The sequence below is a fragment of the Cyanistes caeruleus genome, chromosome 5 (genome assembly GCF_971803275.1).
Source record: "Cyanistes caeruleus chromosome 5, bCyaCae1.hap1.1, whole genome shotgun sequence".
Taxonomy (NCBI): Eukaryota; Metazoa; Chordata; class Aves; order Passeriformes; family Paridae; genus Cyanistes; species Cyanistes caeruleus.
Genome location: NC_141705.1, coordinates 59,574,960 through 59,590,718, shown reverse-complemented (window position 1 = coordinate 59,590,718; position 15,759 = coordinate 59,574,960). Strand labels below are relative to the sequence as shown.

At 40.2% G+C, this 15,759-nt stretch overlaps 1 protein-coding gene across 12 annotated transcripts in view; it reads left to right on the top strand.

The window, feature by feature from the left end:
* The window catches only part of WDFY3 (WD repeat and FYVE domain containing 3), a 157,489-nt gene that overhangs the window by 22,180 nt on the left and 119,550 nt on the right, over positions 1–15,759 (top strand). For 10 of the 12 annotated variants that reach the window (XM_086889639.1, XM_086889634.1, XM_086889636.1 and 7 more), the window contains exon 2: positions 13,300–13,394. The exons of the other annotated variants lie outside the window; for them this stretch is intronic. The gene's annotated coding sequence lies outside the window, so the exon portion shown is untranslated. The remainder of the gene's footprint in view (positions 1–13,299; positions 13,395–15,759) is intronic. 12 annotated transcript variants of the gene reach the window in all.

Below are 15,759 nucleotides of genomic sequence, written 5' to 3'. Positions count from 1 at the left end.
GCATACACAAACTCAGTAACTACAAATCTGTTAGAAATATTTACTAATGAAGATGTGATTCTGTGCTTGTGTAAGAGGGAGAGCTGGATGTCTGTGGAAAATTAGTTAAATTTCCAATTTGTTGATATTTTCTCTTACATGCCTTCATGTCTATCGTGTCTTCATGACTGGTCATGCAGATCACACAAATATTGAGGTTACTGCATGAGTGAAGAGACATTGTAATTTCATATTGGCAAGTGACACTTCCTTAAGTCATTCAGTATCTTTAACTTTTTTTTTCCCCTGCGTGTTAAATATAGCTATTGAAAATGGTCTGGATCTGAAATTTGCATCCATGTGTTTTTACAGATTTTGCTCTGAATATTTACTCATGGTATTTTATGTACAGACATCATGTGTGAAGTCTTGGTAGGAAGCTTTTTATGTGGAATGACAAAAAGAAAACATGGAAAACTAAATCTATTGTCTGCTTTCTTAAACTTTCAGCTTCTTAGGACTGCTAGGCAATATATCAAGTTATACTGTTACTTGGAGGATAAAAATGAGTATTACTTACTCATCTGAATCTGATTTAAGTTAATAATGATCAGGAGTGGATATTGCGACATCTTTATTGGCCTATGATCTCTCTTGGATGTAACATTTCAGAAAAAAAGGAAAAAGGAATGAATGAGTTGAATGAAGGAAAAGTCACGGGAGACACTTTTGAGAAACAGACTGGCATGTTTCGAGTAGTGAGTGCTGCTTTCTGAAAGAAGAGAAAGAAGTACAATTTTTGCAGATGATTTTAAGAGTGACTCTGTTCAGACACTTATTTTTTCTTGTAGGTCCTGTTCTGCAGTACCTTATTTTCCCTTTGGTTCAAGGAAAAAGAAAAGTAAATTACCTCAGTTTATTAAGTGGTAGTGTTGAGCCGCATGGGGAGGTCTGACCCCCATTTTTGGGGAGATGTCTGTCCAACTTGGGGGTCACTAAATAAAAAGGTGACTTTTTTCTTTGGATACTTTTTAATTTCACATTGCAGACTGAAGCAGTTTTTGGGATACTCTATCATTTTAGTCTGCTGATGTTTACTGAGATTTTAAAAAAATTTATTTCTAACACTTGTATTAGCTGGGCAAGGAAGAAGTTTGATTCAAAATGAGATCCCAGACAGCTGCCAAAAAGGCAGAATCCAAATATGTGAGGACTTTGCAGGCAGTCTGCAGAACAAGCTCTCCCAGGAACACCATAAATGATTTTGGATGATATTCACAATATATGTCTTCTCTCAGGATGGTGGCTGTAGTTCAGTGAATTTCTTTGTTTCCATGCAGTTACTAGAATAAGGCATCATCTCATTTACTATCAGGTGCTGCTAAGCTGTGCAGTAAAATCGGCATTTGTTCAAATTGTTGTCCTAATGTTTCTTTTCCAACATGCCTTGTTACTTCATTTAAGTTGGAAACTGGACCTGGAGAGAGCTGCCCAAATATATACCAGCCTTGCAAACTTGCAGAGTACAAACAACTGGTTATAGGTGGGAGTTCAGGAAGGTGAGTAAAAAGAGGTGAGATGAGAATCAGAGTTCTGCAGCACTTTCTTGAGAGGTGAAGGCTGGCAAATTGTGGTGGTATGATTATTACCACAATAACTACAAAACATTTTATAGCTGTACGTGGGCCTTGGAAACGGAATCTGAGAGCTTAAGATTCATAGTGGAATGTGTGATGGAATAAACAAATCTTTATTATTAGGATCAACTTTGACTTGTTCAGTTGCAGTGTTGGACAGAATCTTTAGGCTATTCATAAGCATTTAAATACATACTGATCTGTTCTTTTGGTGGACAGGCTGCTTACTGCCTTAATTCTTATCTGAGCTGGCAAAATTCTCTGTCAAAAAAGAGACATGACCCACAGACCTTCTCAGAACAGTAACATTTAATTTAACATCAGGGAAACAATTTATTGAAATACATGCCCTTCAAGGCTTGGAGTCGAGAGTCACTGACCAGAAGAGAGTTCTTGTAGAACAGAAATAGCTACCTGGAATCACAGAAATGGAAGCTCTGCAGCAAATCTGTTTCTTCTGATCGTTGGATATACCTGGATACCAGCTGTGCAGCACACAGCCTGGGAACTGTGTGCTGAGCCCAGGGCAGGAGCGCTGGTGGGTAGTGTGAACTGGCTGGACAGTTACCTGGAATTCGTCTTCCTCTCTGCCAGCTGCCCTAATTTTCCTTTCTCTCAGCACACTGAGCAAGTGGCCCAGGGCTGTGCGTGCTGTGAGTGGCTCAGTGCTGTGTTTGAGGGTGAGGACACTGTTGAGGAGGTGCATGTAGGCTAAAGCTGCTCTCCAAGAATCACAGCTACAGCTCCATTAGCTGTGGGACGATTTCTCCATGTCGCAGATGTACAAACGCAGACATTCACAGATGCAAGAATTAACTTGATGCAAGACAGCTCTTGCCTTTATTAAAATGTTCCCTGAAGTACAGCACCATGCAAATGGTTTTGCTGCTGTCAAAGGCAGCTCCCCAGGACGGGTGCTTTTGGGTAGTACCCTAGTCTTGACTCCAGGTAGGACCACCAAAATGTTGTCATGCCAAGATTCTGTGATCCTTGTTAAGGAAGAGTTGTTAGCACAGGCCAAAATGTTGCTCCTACACTGCAGGTGCTGGAGAAAAATTCGTCACAGGACTCATGTGCTGGTCTGGGTGATTGGTAGAGCTCTGGAGGAACCTGCTTGGAACGTGTAGGGCTGGATGTGAAAAAGACAGAAGACTCTGCTAGTCGGGAGGTCTGTATCCTTGGGGAGGGCCTGTCCTCTGTCCAGTTCTGTAGTCTGCTTTCTGACTTTTTCCTTGTTTTTCATGTACTGCAGATTTAGTGACTGGTTTTCTGGCCCTCAAGTAGATGTCTGGAGAGAAAATTATGTCCACTCATGAAGGGTTACATTCCCTGTTATAAAGTGTCAGGATAGGCAGGAAGCAGAAGGCTGCAGAGTGAAAAGAATCCAAGCAGTTGGGAGGTTTGGGAAAGCAAGGCAGCCCGTCAGCTGACTTTGCATGTTAAATCTTAGAATGGGACTGCAGTTAAGACTCACTCTGTACATGACAGTGGGGAAGAGAACCTCTCAAGGCCTCTCAGGTTGGGAGAAGGTTTGGCAGGGCTGTAGTCCAACCTTCTGCTCACAGCTGGACCAGCTCTCAGATGAGACCAAGTTGTACTGGGCTTGATCCTGTCATGTCTTGAAAGCCTCCAAATCTGGAGACAGCACAACCTCTCTGGGTCCCATTCTGGTGCCTCTCTGTCCTCAGTGGGGGAATAAAGCTTCTCTTATGTGCAGTCTGAACTTCTCTTGTATCAATTTGTTTCTGTTATCTCTTTTTCCTCCCACCATGCAGTGCTGTGAAAAGCTTGTCTTCATCTTTGGTTTGCCAATAGCCTTTGGCACCTTTAATATAGGTCAGCCTTCAGTCCTTGTTAGGAAATCGTAACTTTGTGATTAATTAAAGTGAATAAAAATGCATATGAGCTTGGAATTAGCGGCAGGGATAACGTAGGGATAACATATTGATTACATTATGCAATATAGCATCAGTGAGTGTAGCTATATTGAGCAAGCTAGCATGTAGACACTAATTGAGAGGGAAAAAAATCTTTATTTACTGTTGACTGTACTGTTTGCAACAACTTATACACTTATCTTTGTAAAAGAAACAAATAACCATACACCCACGTAGTGGTTTAAATTCATCAATTTGAGTTTCCCAGCCAACACACCAGATAATGTGGGGGGGTTTTAGCACTGGCTAAAATCACCAGGGCACTTACTCATTTTTTGCTGTGAGATAAGGATTAAGAGATGGGCAAAACAGGCTTAAAACTTAAAAGGTATAAAGAAACATTATTCACAGAACTGCAAGAATGAGAAGCATCAGAATAAAACCTCCAGAACACCTTTCTTCCTCCTGCCCAACTTTTTCCTTTCCCAACTGACCACATAGAGACAAAACCTGGGATGTTAAACTAGTACCAACTATACAATAGTCTTTCATCAGTTCTTGTAGGGAGAGGAGTTTTCTTATGCCATAGAGACATCTCCACAAGAAGCAGTTTTCTTGTGGCTTTTAATTTCCACAAATAGCGGTCGCCTGGGCAAAAAGTTCTGCATCATGACATTTCCTCCCATTTTCACAGCCCTCCCAGAGGTGTGTCCATGGGCCATGAACTCATGGGGTATTAATTTAAGGATGAACTGTTCAAAGGCAAAGGTTCTCTTCATCTGTCTCTGTGATCATCTCTGGGAACAGAGGTTTTCTTCTCTGTCTGGGGGAAAGGGTCTTCATCAATTCTCCTCTCTCTGTTCAAGCTTCTCATGGAATCACAGCTACTCCAACATCTGCTTGGCTTTATCAATGGATGCTTCTGCTCACATCTACAGTTTGAATGCTTCATCCCCCCCATACTCTCTCATGAATTGAAGGAGATATTTCAGTGTATCAATGTCCATCTTCATGGTACTGCCAAAATAATTTTCAGCCCATTAGAGCATCTCCTTATCCTCTTTCCATCTGAGGCTTGGCTTCTTTTACTGACCTTGATGTTTTCATGTTGTCCTATGTGCTGATCGCTCTTTTCTCTCTCTGGGGGTAAAACCAGTTCTGCAGGTCTCATCTGTATAGTGAAAGGGTTACATGTCTTGTCCAGACCTGCGGATGGTTATGTGATCTCTGCCAGGGCAGCGGCCAGAGCTGTTTATGCTGGACGATTTTCGGTGGCTGCACTGGGATCTCAGCAGCCAGGCCAGCCCTCAGAGGCAGCACACCGCGGGCCGATGGCTTCTCCTCCCCTGCCCGGCACTTTCTGGTGAAACTCAGCGGCAGCAGAATTTCAGCCGAGCCGGGGCCGGCCTGGCCCGGCAGTGCCGCTGGAAAGGGCTCGGCGGGCTCCCCGGGAGGGCTCGGCTCCTCTGGGAAGGGGCTTCTGCCACCCTGCTGGAGCGGGACCCAGAGGGCTCCCTGGGAGGAGGTGCTGACCACATCAGAGCCCGACCCAGCCAAGCAGGGGCCAGCCCCAAGTTACCTGTTCAAGGCTGGAAGCTAAGAGAGAAAAATTCCTGGGTTTGTTAAAGGGTTTGTTCCTTGGTTTTTAAAAGGTGGAATTCACAGAGGCAGATCGAATTTCTAAATGGTGCAAAATGTTGTAAGTTCTTAGAACTAGGCAGCTATTGGCCTGTCCTAGGCATAGAGGAAGGTCCCAGCAGCTTCTCTTAGAGAAATCACTCCTGTGGTGTTTTTTTTACTCCTTTCCCAAATGTCCCACACCACCACCATCTGTGGTGGAATTGAACATAGTATTTAAAATTGTGTTGCAAGCCTCCAAATACCAAGGTAACTGATTTGTTCTTAGGAATGCCAGAGCATTTGTCCTGCAGGCAGGTATTTGACTTTTGGATTTCAGAATTTTAGAATGATATTTTCAGTCATTTAGATAATCAGGGTTTGTCTCTATATCCAGAGGGTTTTGTTCATCCTGTGGCAAGCTAAAGAGCGAGTCAGGCATTAGCTTCCTGAAATAAACAAAGAACCCCTCTCTATTATTCTGGTCTTTATTTCCCATTTGATTAAGCAAAATGTTATGTATGTTCATGTAGGTTTATATTACTAGTTCATAATCAAAATAATGGCTTGCATAAAAAATACTTGCACTATTTCAGTACCTGACCTGATTAAGGGCTCTGTCCTCAGATATCTGATCAACTTATAAAGTATCTCTATGGTCACTAATCTGTAATTCAGAAGAGATGACCACTGTAGAAAGTTTGACTATCTTCTCAGAGATGCACAGGGATAGGATAAGAGGCATTGGACACAAGCAGCACAAGGCCAGTTACAAGCAGAGTAGAAATTTATACCATGAAGGTAAACAGCATAGCTGGTTTCTCAAAGGGGCAGTGGGATTTCCACTCTTAGAGATGCTCAGAGCTCATGTGAGCAACTGATCTAAGCTGCCCTTGTGCTGAGCAGAGGTTGGATCACACTGAGCTTCACACAAGTCTTCCATCCTATATCATTCTCTACTTATATTCAAACAACACCCAGTATTTCAGTGACAGAGATCATTGTGCTATAATGTTAAGACCCAGTTTCTTAATTTGAAAACCTGTATGTAAAAAAGGCAATACTTCTTATCAAGCAATATAAGGAATAAAATTTTATATCACAGGTGACCTGCAAGCCAGTTCAGCATGTCTATGTAGGGAGCATCTGGAGTTTAGCACTGACACATTGTGATTTATTTCTACAAGAAGCACTTTTCTTTGCTATTAAGAGCAGAAGATTGTTTATGTGTGACTGAATTGCATCCTTGGCAAAGACTTTTGTAAATTGAGGATTGAGTACAGTAGGTGAGAGTATTCTGAAGATAACTTGAAATAAATTTTACTAATCTATTTAGATGTACGTCGTTTTGATGTTCGTTTGCAGACGGAATTAGCATTTATTTCCATTTGGAGCATCAACTTATGATAGTAGATATTATCAAAGCATGCAAATTTAATTAGGGAGTAATTAAAAGGTGAAGTAACATGAAGTGTGTGTGACAATTTCTTATTCCTCTTTCAGACTAATTTTGGCTTTGACTTAACATAAATGCAGTTTATTGAACATTTTTCTTTCCAGTGGAATAGAAAGCAGGTGTTCCATTAAGTCTTCCAGACTTCCAAATGATTGCAGTTATACTGGAGCAAGATTTGGGCTGCCCAACAGAGCTTGCCCGCAACAAATGAGACTGGATTTATTTCGTTGACTTCCATTGTCTTGCTTTAAAAAAGTTTGAATTGTTGGTGTTAAACTTTCCTTGCTTTTAAATTGTACCCGGTGCCAGATTGTTGAAGTTCTTGGTTTGCGTTCTGCCTCTCTGTATAGAGGATGCTTCTGGAGGAGATGTGAATGCAGCTGCAGCTCAATCAGTTTCTCTAGGGTGATGTCTCCTTTTATTGTATCTGGTTGGCCATTTGCATCTACATCTTAAGCTTTGCTGTATTGAGAAGACCCTGGCTGAAGGGCAACACTAGAATTTTTTAGTGTAAGGAGGAACTTTTTGACAGATGTGGGGTGCATGGTGCCCAAGAATCTGTCAAGAGTTTCTGTTTGTGTTTGGCTCTTGGACAACTTCAGGGAAGAGGAGCAACATTTAAGAGTTGTATATAGTAGGGTGGCTGTAACAGTGTGTCATTAACACCCCTTTTGTGAGGATCCTTCCCTTTGCTCTTGAGTGTGAAGGTATTTTGTGGGTTGGCTTGGAACTTGGCATGTTGTTGCACAGAGTGGGGTATCTTCTTTTTTTTCCCACCCAATTAATTTTTATCTGTCTAAACATGATTAGTTGTGGTTATATATTCCCCTTCCACCTCCAGAAAGTTGTGTTTAATCTGCAGTAGTGTTGCCTCTGTGCTCACCACTGGTATCATCTTTCTGTTATTTCCAAGCTGTGTTACACTGGGTCTTGGGGACAGCAAGGACACAGAGTTACAGGTGTTCAACTATATTCTGATTTCAAAATGGATGGAATGATAGTGAAAATTTTTTAAGCAGTCTGTTGTGACAAGTGTCTGTAGACTTGGATATGCCATTTTTTCTGTTTTTTACTGTGAACCTCTGGGGCTGATGTCGAGATGAAATACAAGGGATGGGATGATGATTGAGATTGAGATGATTTATTGCTCAAGTAGCTCGATAAGGTATCAGTCTCGAGGCATGAGGTTTGGAAGCAATATGTCAACCATAGCCTTAAGAAGTCACGAGTTTCTTCTCCACATGGAAATATATAACTTTTTAGTGCAACGGACGGTTGACATGAAGTTTGTTTTCACTTATTAACCTATCACCGTTACTTAATTTTGCTGCACTGCGTCTGTCTTTTAACCAATAAGCTGACAGGTCACATATTCACACACACTTCTGTTATAGTTCCTAGATTTTTAACTTACTCTATAAATCACACTATTACAGTTTAAACTTCAAACTATTTAACCTAATATAATTTCTTTCTTACTCTAGGCATATTCTTACTTGAACCTATAGGAATAAAAGTTTATAATTTCTCTACCCAGTGTCTGTGTACTTTCATTACTGCATCAATCCAAGTTCTTTCCAAGGCTGCAAATTGAACTCTTCAGTATATGCAGAAGTTTCTATTCCTCGGTTTCCAACAGGCTGATCTCTGAAAAGGTGTGGAGTGCATGCCTTAATGCATTCCTTCATCCTTCCTGAGCAGGAGGAGGTTAGTGGAGTCTTCACTAGCGAGTATGCATTCATTTGGAAGTATGACAAGATTGCCGAGAGTTGGATTTATAAACAAAAAGCAAAAGAATCTAGGAATACTGGTGAGGAGAAGTACCCAGGTGCTAAAGTAGTGAACTTTACTAGAAACAGATGTGGTACCTTTCTTATTCCTGCATGCAGTTTTACAATACTAGAGCTTGTTTTAGCAGAAATAGTGAAGAAGAAACAGTAATGACACGACAGTTTTGGAGAGAGCCAGAAAACCAAGTTTTTTACTTCTTTGAGGTTTTTGTTTGTTTTTTACAAATGGGGCTGACTCTTATGTTGGCTTTTAAGGTCCTGTCTTTGTCAGAGGGAATCATCTGTCTCTTTCATCCTGATCCTACTGTTAAAACAGCTGTAAGTACTTAGACAACATATTGCCCACATTTGTATTTCTTCTCTCAGATTTTATGTACAGGAGAAATATGTTGTTGCCAAAGTTATTTCTCATCATAGTAGGCAGTGTGAATTCAGATCCAGGCTCCTGCTGGTCTGTCGTCCTGACCTCTGACCTTATCAGGCTAAAGGCAGGCTTTGACATCACATCCCTTGCAGCGTGTCTGAAAGTGAGCCAGTGAGATTGAGAAAGCATAAGTACACATCTCTGCTAGAAAAGGCAGAAAAAGTACTTGGACCACATAATATTTATGATCCCTTTGATTTCTTTCCATCAGAGGCAGGATTTTTATCTCTATCGGATGTGGAGTAAGTGCTAGCACTTAGCTACTGTAGTTCCTATCAACAACAGTTTATATGTAATGTCTTCCTTGACCCCTCTTTGATGTAACATGTGAGTTTTGTAACTTTGCAAAGCATGGAAGCAGGGAAGAAAATGACTGGTTAGGTATGAATGGGTTTCTGTTGAATACCTGTGCTGCTTGTAGGCACAGAAGAAACCTTATGCTTTTGTAGGGCTTTGGTTTTTTAAATATTTTGATGGCACCAGTATGGTATGCATAAAGTTGATAAACATAGTTTGTCCACAGAGAAATACTTGGAAAATAAAATCAGGGGTAAGCAGGATGGAAATCTGCATAACATTTGTATTTCTTTTTCAGAAATAAGATGTACATAGAAGCAAATTTTAGTGGTGTTACTTGATCAGTTTTCTTCTTTGCAGGAACCAAGTAGTTTGTGATTGCTGAGGTTTTGTTATTTAGCACTTTTTGTATGATGTCTGGTTGGGGTAGCAATCAAATTCTATTTGATTTGTTAAGCTCTGGAAATAGTGAGTACTGAACTACTGAGGCAAAATAAAGAGACCTAAAACACCTGGTTGAATACCATGTGGGATGCAGGTCTGGAAACGTTTGTTGCAGCAAACAAATTATTTAAAGGACAAGAACAAAGGATGGCAAGAATGGCAGCTAAGAGAAGTTACTCAAGTCATAAATACATATTATTAGAGCTTGATTTAAACTTTTTCGTGTTAGTTATGAAGAAGTATGTTTGGATAAGAAATAGTTCATGTTCTGCTGATACTGAAACAAAAACATGCTCATACAAAAAAAACCAACTTAGAATGCAAGAGTGCATTTGTTATAAAATACATGCTGACTCAATGGACTTCGCATTTAGGAAAGCCAAAAAGCTTTTATTCATATGATGGAAAAAATATTTTTAATTACCTTATGTAATTAAGCAGATTACCTAAATAAACTCTTCAAGAAATGCCTGTAGATTGGGACTTGTCTGAAAAAGAAGTTGTCTGTTAAAATTGATGGTAAGTGCTATGAAGTGTCACTTAGGTTTTTATTGGTCACGCTCAAGCTGGCCACCCTAATATTATGTTTTGAGAAAATAGTTGCAAATTATATGTTCCAACTCCTTGAACTAAAGGAAGGCCCTTCAGTGCAGCAGGGAACTTTATGTCAGACATGGGTGGGGGTGTTTTTGGTGGCTGAAACTTGTTTGCTGAATGACACTTGGATTCTGGAAAATAATAGATGTGGCTGCTGCCAGGGTTCAGTGGTGGGTCATGAGGTGACGCAGAGCTGGCGTCGGCTGAATCAGATGCTGCCTGTGCGTGCAGCATTCTGGGGAGGAGAAATCACCACCCATTTTGTTTTGCACTGCAAGTGGAACCACTGTAACTCCCTGTTGTTACTTAGGGTGTACTTTTCGGGAGGTATTGCCTCTTGAGATGCTTTTGAAGTAGTCAGGAGCAGACACCAAATAAGGAATGGGCAGTTTGGTTCTTTGCTCTGCTGCTTTTCCATTGTGGGTTTGAGCAGTCTTTGGATAGTGTGTGATCTGCAAATGGGAAATCCATTAGCCAGAGAACAAGGTGCTGCCTGTCTGGAGAGGTTCAGGGTGTGTTTACATTCCTTTCTGCACCCTTTCAGTGGGCAGAGGTGGGTGAGGAAGCCTGTAGCAGCACAGCCATGGAGTACCATGTTGCCTGTGTGCCACCAGGAGATCCATTGTCCCTGTGAAATGTCAGGAACCTATCAACCTTCAGATGTAGAGAGGGTGAATGCCCTTAGAAATCATGTAGTAAATGAATCTTGTTTGAAAAACATGGATACTTTCCTCCAGGAAAGGTTTGGTTGAACATGCCAGTCAGTATACTTCCCAGAGATACTTCTCCATTACAGTGGATACTCAATAAGGCAGGAAGGGTGACTAAGCTATGCTGCCCCCTTGACACTGACCAGAACTGGTTCTCCTTTCTCACAACTTGCAGTAGGGGTTTTGTCAGAGTAGCTGCCAGTTCTTCTTGAGGGGTTCTATGCCGTCAGTAGGCTGGGTGGTGTGAGGAGACTGGAGTCATTTGGACTGTCTTTGCTTCCAGATGCTTCCAGAGTTTTGCTCTTTGTGACTGGTGGGTTCAAACCAAACCTGTTTTGTTACTTAGTTGAGTTACATTTCTTTGGAGGATGTTGGTGTTTTGGGATATTCAAGGTTGAAAATATCTTTTTCTCATTGCTGCAGTATAGATGATGTGTGCTATTGGTCTTGCAGTCACTTTTGCTAACTGATGACCACAGGGAAAATTAAAATTTGGGCAATACTGAAGATTTGATGATGAAAGTAAAGTAGGAGTACTTTATTTTTTTGGCACCACAGAAGGCATTTAGTTCTTGTTAGCTATGTTTAAACAGGACCTCCTGCTCCCCTGTGTTTATTGGTTTTGAGACTGCAAGTCAAAACAATTCACTTTGTGTATATACATTTAATAAATTCTTTCTCAAGCTATTGTGACCCTGACAAAATATGGAAGTAGGATAAATTTAAGGGAATCAGGACTTAGAGACAAGGCATTCCAAATGTACTGTGGGAATATAGATAAACTTTTGGTTCAGGACCAAGTAAATAGCACATTTGAAAGAGGGTTGAAAGCTGTCTTCAGGGTTGTACTTCCTCATGGCCTTTTTTACAGTTTTACCTGGAAAAGATGCTGATACTACCCTTTAATTTCTGTTCAAGGAAGCTTGTAGGTTTTGAGTACTTGTAGTGTAACTGGTCATTTAAGCTTTGCAAATATAGTAAGTGTTAATTTAGTGCAGTCATGGTCTGATCTGATTTGGAGCCTGAGACCTCCATTGTCTGTATTTAAAACCAAAAATCTATCATTTTGAACCTGAAAGGCGGTTGGTTATATAATAAAGTCCTTAATAGGGTGAAATGAAGATAGCTGAAACTGCAGTTCTTTATTTGTTTTAAGGTTTGTCCAGTAACTGTTCCTGTGACAAAAGGACCATTAGTTTATCATCTTAGTTTAAATATTTACTTGCTTCTGCAGAGATAAAATCAAAGTGCTCTCCCTACTTTTGGTATTTCTGAGTTTCATGGTCCAATTTCTACAGTTTTATGTGCTGTGCACACATCTGGTATTTGGTTCTGGCTGGTAGCTCCTTATTTTTCCCCATGACCAGATGGAGCTAGAGGGAGAAGGTTTCATGCTCATGGATGTTGGAGTTAGGTGAGAAATTCTCCTTTAGTTGTTAATGCTGGACACTTGCACTTGCCAGCAAGTTATTTAAGATTTAAAGCATAGAACAACATCGTAGCAAAATTTTATGTTGTTTTAACCTCTGCAACATCTCTGTGAGCAAGATTTTCACATTAGTGCCATCTTTCTTAGAAAGCCTTTCAAAAAAAAAAGCTTGCTGTGCTTTTTTTACCTAAGTCAATTTTCCCCCACCAAAATAATATCTGCTCCTTTTAATGTACAAAATAATAAAACAATAAATTATATTAATTATATGATAAAGTTTTTCCAGTTGCTTTAGGTATGCCTGTAGTGTGTAGTGCACTGGAGTGAAGGAATGCTGTAGTAATAGTGCCAGATGGGGCTGACTGGAAATCAGAGGTGAAATATTCAGAGGTCTGCCATCTCATGGCTTATAGCCAAGGTACAGCATTGCACCTAGTTATTTGCCAGGTCCTATGGTGGCCACTGCTGGGTTTATTGCCTCTATCACCTGCCTAGGTTGTCTGAAAACCTTGTGATGGATTCATGGAGTTGTTCTGAAGTGAGCTCAGACTTATGCCCTTGTTGGCTTGAGTGTGTCTGCTTGCAAATTCTAAGATGAATATTTTATAACTCTGAAAATAAGAGGCAGACAAACTAGGGAGAGGCTGGGGAAAAGTTCAGTAGCTTCACAGTTGCTCTGCTGGGTTAGTGTGAATGTAGCTTAGTTCTTATTCCCCTGCTGTAATGATGAGAAATCACTTGGTTCCTCAGAGGAATGCTCTTGCGGATCATGGGCTGTCAGTGCATTAATTACTGGGTTTGCACTTTGTATTAACTCTTTTAGCAGTTCATGTGCTCTCAGTGAGTACCATTTAATCAGAGAAATACTGCTGTGTGTCAGTTTCTAGTTTGCTACAGTTCCTTTTCACAGTGCTGTTTAAAAGATTTCTTAGTTTCCAAAAGTCCAGTTGTCATAGGAATGACTCCTCTTTCATTTCAGAAGAGCTGAGTTGTGTGACTTTATTGTCACATTTATATTCTAACCTTTTTCTCTTTTACCTAGTGAGAGAGCAGCTTTGGTGTTGAAGAGAAACCTCGGAAAGGAATGGGCCCTGTTCTCTTGAAGCTGTTTGCCCTGATCCCAGGAATGCTGTAGAGGTTAGTGATGTGAATGTTGAAGAGCTTTTGTGGAAATTGTCTTCTGATTTGTAATTGGCACACTCTTCAATAAGGTCTGTGTGAAGCACTTCATTTGCCTGTCACAGAAAGGGAGTTAATTGAGGCGCTGTCAGGACATAGTCAACTTAAAATTGCTCTACCCAAACAAAATTTAGGGTTCTGTTTATCGGTGGAGATGATGTGGAAATACATTGCTGAGTGGTCACAAAATTGTGTGGGTGTGATGCATGCTCAGAGACAAGCTGCATTAAACTTGGAGGTTTTAATCAATAGGTTAAAAGAAAGGGTAAGAGTGATAGTAATACATGAGGCTGTAGTGCCTGATTCTTCTTTGAATTTCTCAAGAGTCATTTTTACTTTGAGAGAAGAATACTACTGATCTTCAATAGAATTTGGAGGCTAGGAAGAGTCCATTCTGTATCCACACAGAGATAATGTCATCTCCACTTCTGCCTCAAGTGATTTGTATTTCAGTCACTTATATCCTAGTTTATTTGGGTTTGTACAAACTGTATAGACTGCTTGCTGTGAATGTTTTTCCCCAGAGCTCTATAGGCCTGCTACAAATATTATGGCCTACAAGAGGCTTTCTTTTGCAACTAAAACATTCAGTCTAGTTTACCTCCATGTTTTTTGGAAAGCTGGCAAGGATGAAGTCACCTAGTGGGTTACTTTTTGACTAGTGAAGTAAAAAAAAAAGCTTGTACTGCTGCTAAATTCAGTAAGGCTTGGTTTTGATGATGAGAAATTAATGTAGCAAATAAAATTAGATGTAGTAGTGGGAGGGGGAGAGGGAAGAGATAGGCCTGTTGAAGTGCTCCTAAAGCAGAGAGGTGAATTTCCATAGGAGCGGTTGAGTTAAAATCTATTAAATCTGGTTTAATGTAAAGAATTCTAATCTTTGTTAGCTTACTTACAAGCATAGGTGTGTGAGTGAGGTGTGGCTACTGAAGAGTCATGTCCAAGCTTTGCTAGGACACCCTTTGACATACAGACCCGTTTGGAGAAAATAGAAAAACAACGCAGTGAAAAAAAGGCTGCAGCATGTCACAGACACTGAAAGTGAAGAGGTGACTCAGTGGGAAAAGACAAGGAAATGTTAGTTGGCATCTCTCTTTGAGGAATGTAGAGCTCAACAACTGCAAGTGCTGCCACTTCTTATCAAGAGCTTTAGTCATTGATGTATTCTCACCATCTTTATCTTGTTTCATATAAAACTGAGAGTTGTAAAGTGTTCAAGGCTGCAGTATCTAATTTAACAAAATATAAATTAATTTAACAAAAGCATACAGAAAGACAGAAACCCCAAAAGCACATTTCCATGTGAAATCCTGCACTCCAATATCAATGCTTTCATTCTAGCACTGTGCTGCTGCTTTTGTTTCCAATGTTTTATTCATTAACAAAAAGCACAAACCTGACCACAAGGAAGTCTTACAGAAATATGCCTATTTTTTACTTTAATAGAAAATACCTAGTTAATTTCAACCTATTGTGTTTAGATTTTTTTTGAAACATACATACTACTTTATGGAGAATAAAAGAGGATGAAAGATTCATCTTCTCTCATGGTAGTCTCCCTCTTGACTTGGTAAAAGCAGTTGATTTCAAGCAGCCTGTTGAATGCAGACTATTTTGTGAATCTGTGAAGACTGTCTTGTTAGAATCCCAATCTGCTATTCAGATACTTATGTAGGAAATATTTCCTTGGCACTTCATGCATCCTGTTCTTCCAGTTCTGAGGACATGCAAGAACTGGCAGAGCTTAACAGCTTAGTTTTAGGGTTGTACTTATGCTCCTTTCAGACCTGACCTGCTATATTTGATTTGGTTAAGCTCTCTGTAGGGCCATGTCAAGTTTCTCTCCAGCTGTGGCATGATTTACCTGCAGCTGCATGGATAATAGTAAAAATTGTGGTGTAGTTTATGAGCACATAGGAGATAATGAGATAAGGGAAGACAGCCAACCAACATAAACTTGTGAGGGAGAAAATTGTGTCAAACTGATTAGTTTGTTTCCTTGACGGATGAATTAGATTAGTGCATAAGGAAGGCAAAGGATTGAAGCGGTACAAATAGAATTGTACAAGGTTTTGAAGGATGTTCTTTTGAGTGTAATATGTGCAGTATTTTGGTTTTTTAAATGGGATCTTCCTTGAATTACTATATTGCAGGAGCAAAATTTATTAAAAATGGTTCTGTGGAGCACTTAATAGGGATTTGGGATCACTTGGAAAGGCATTTGAAGGAGGCTTCCATACTAGCTTGTCATGGCTCAATTTGTCAATGACATCCATGATTTAGATTTTAGTACATGGGGTAGAGTTTACTTAAGAGCTGCGCA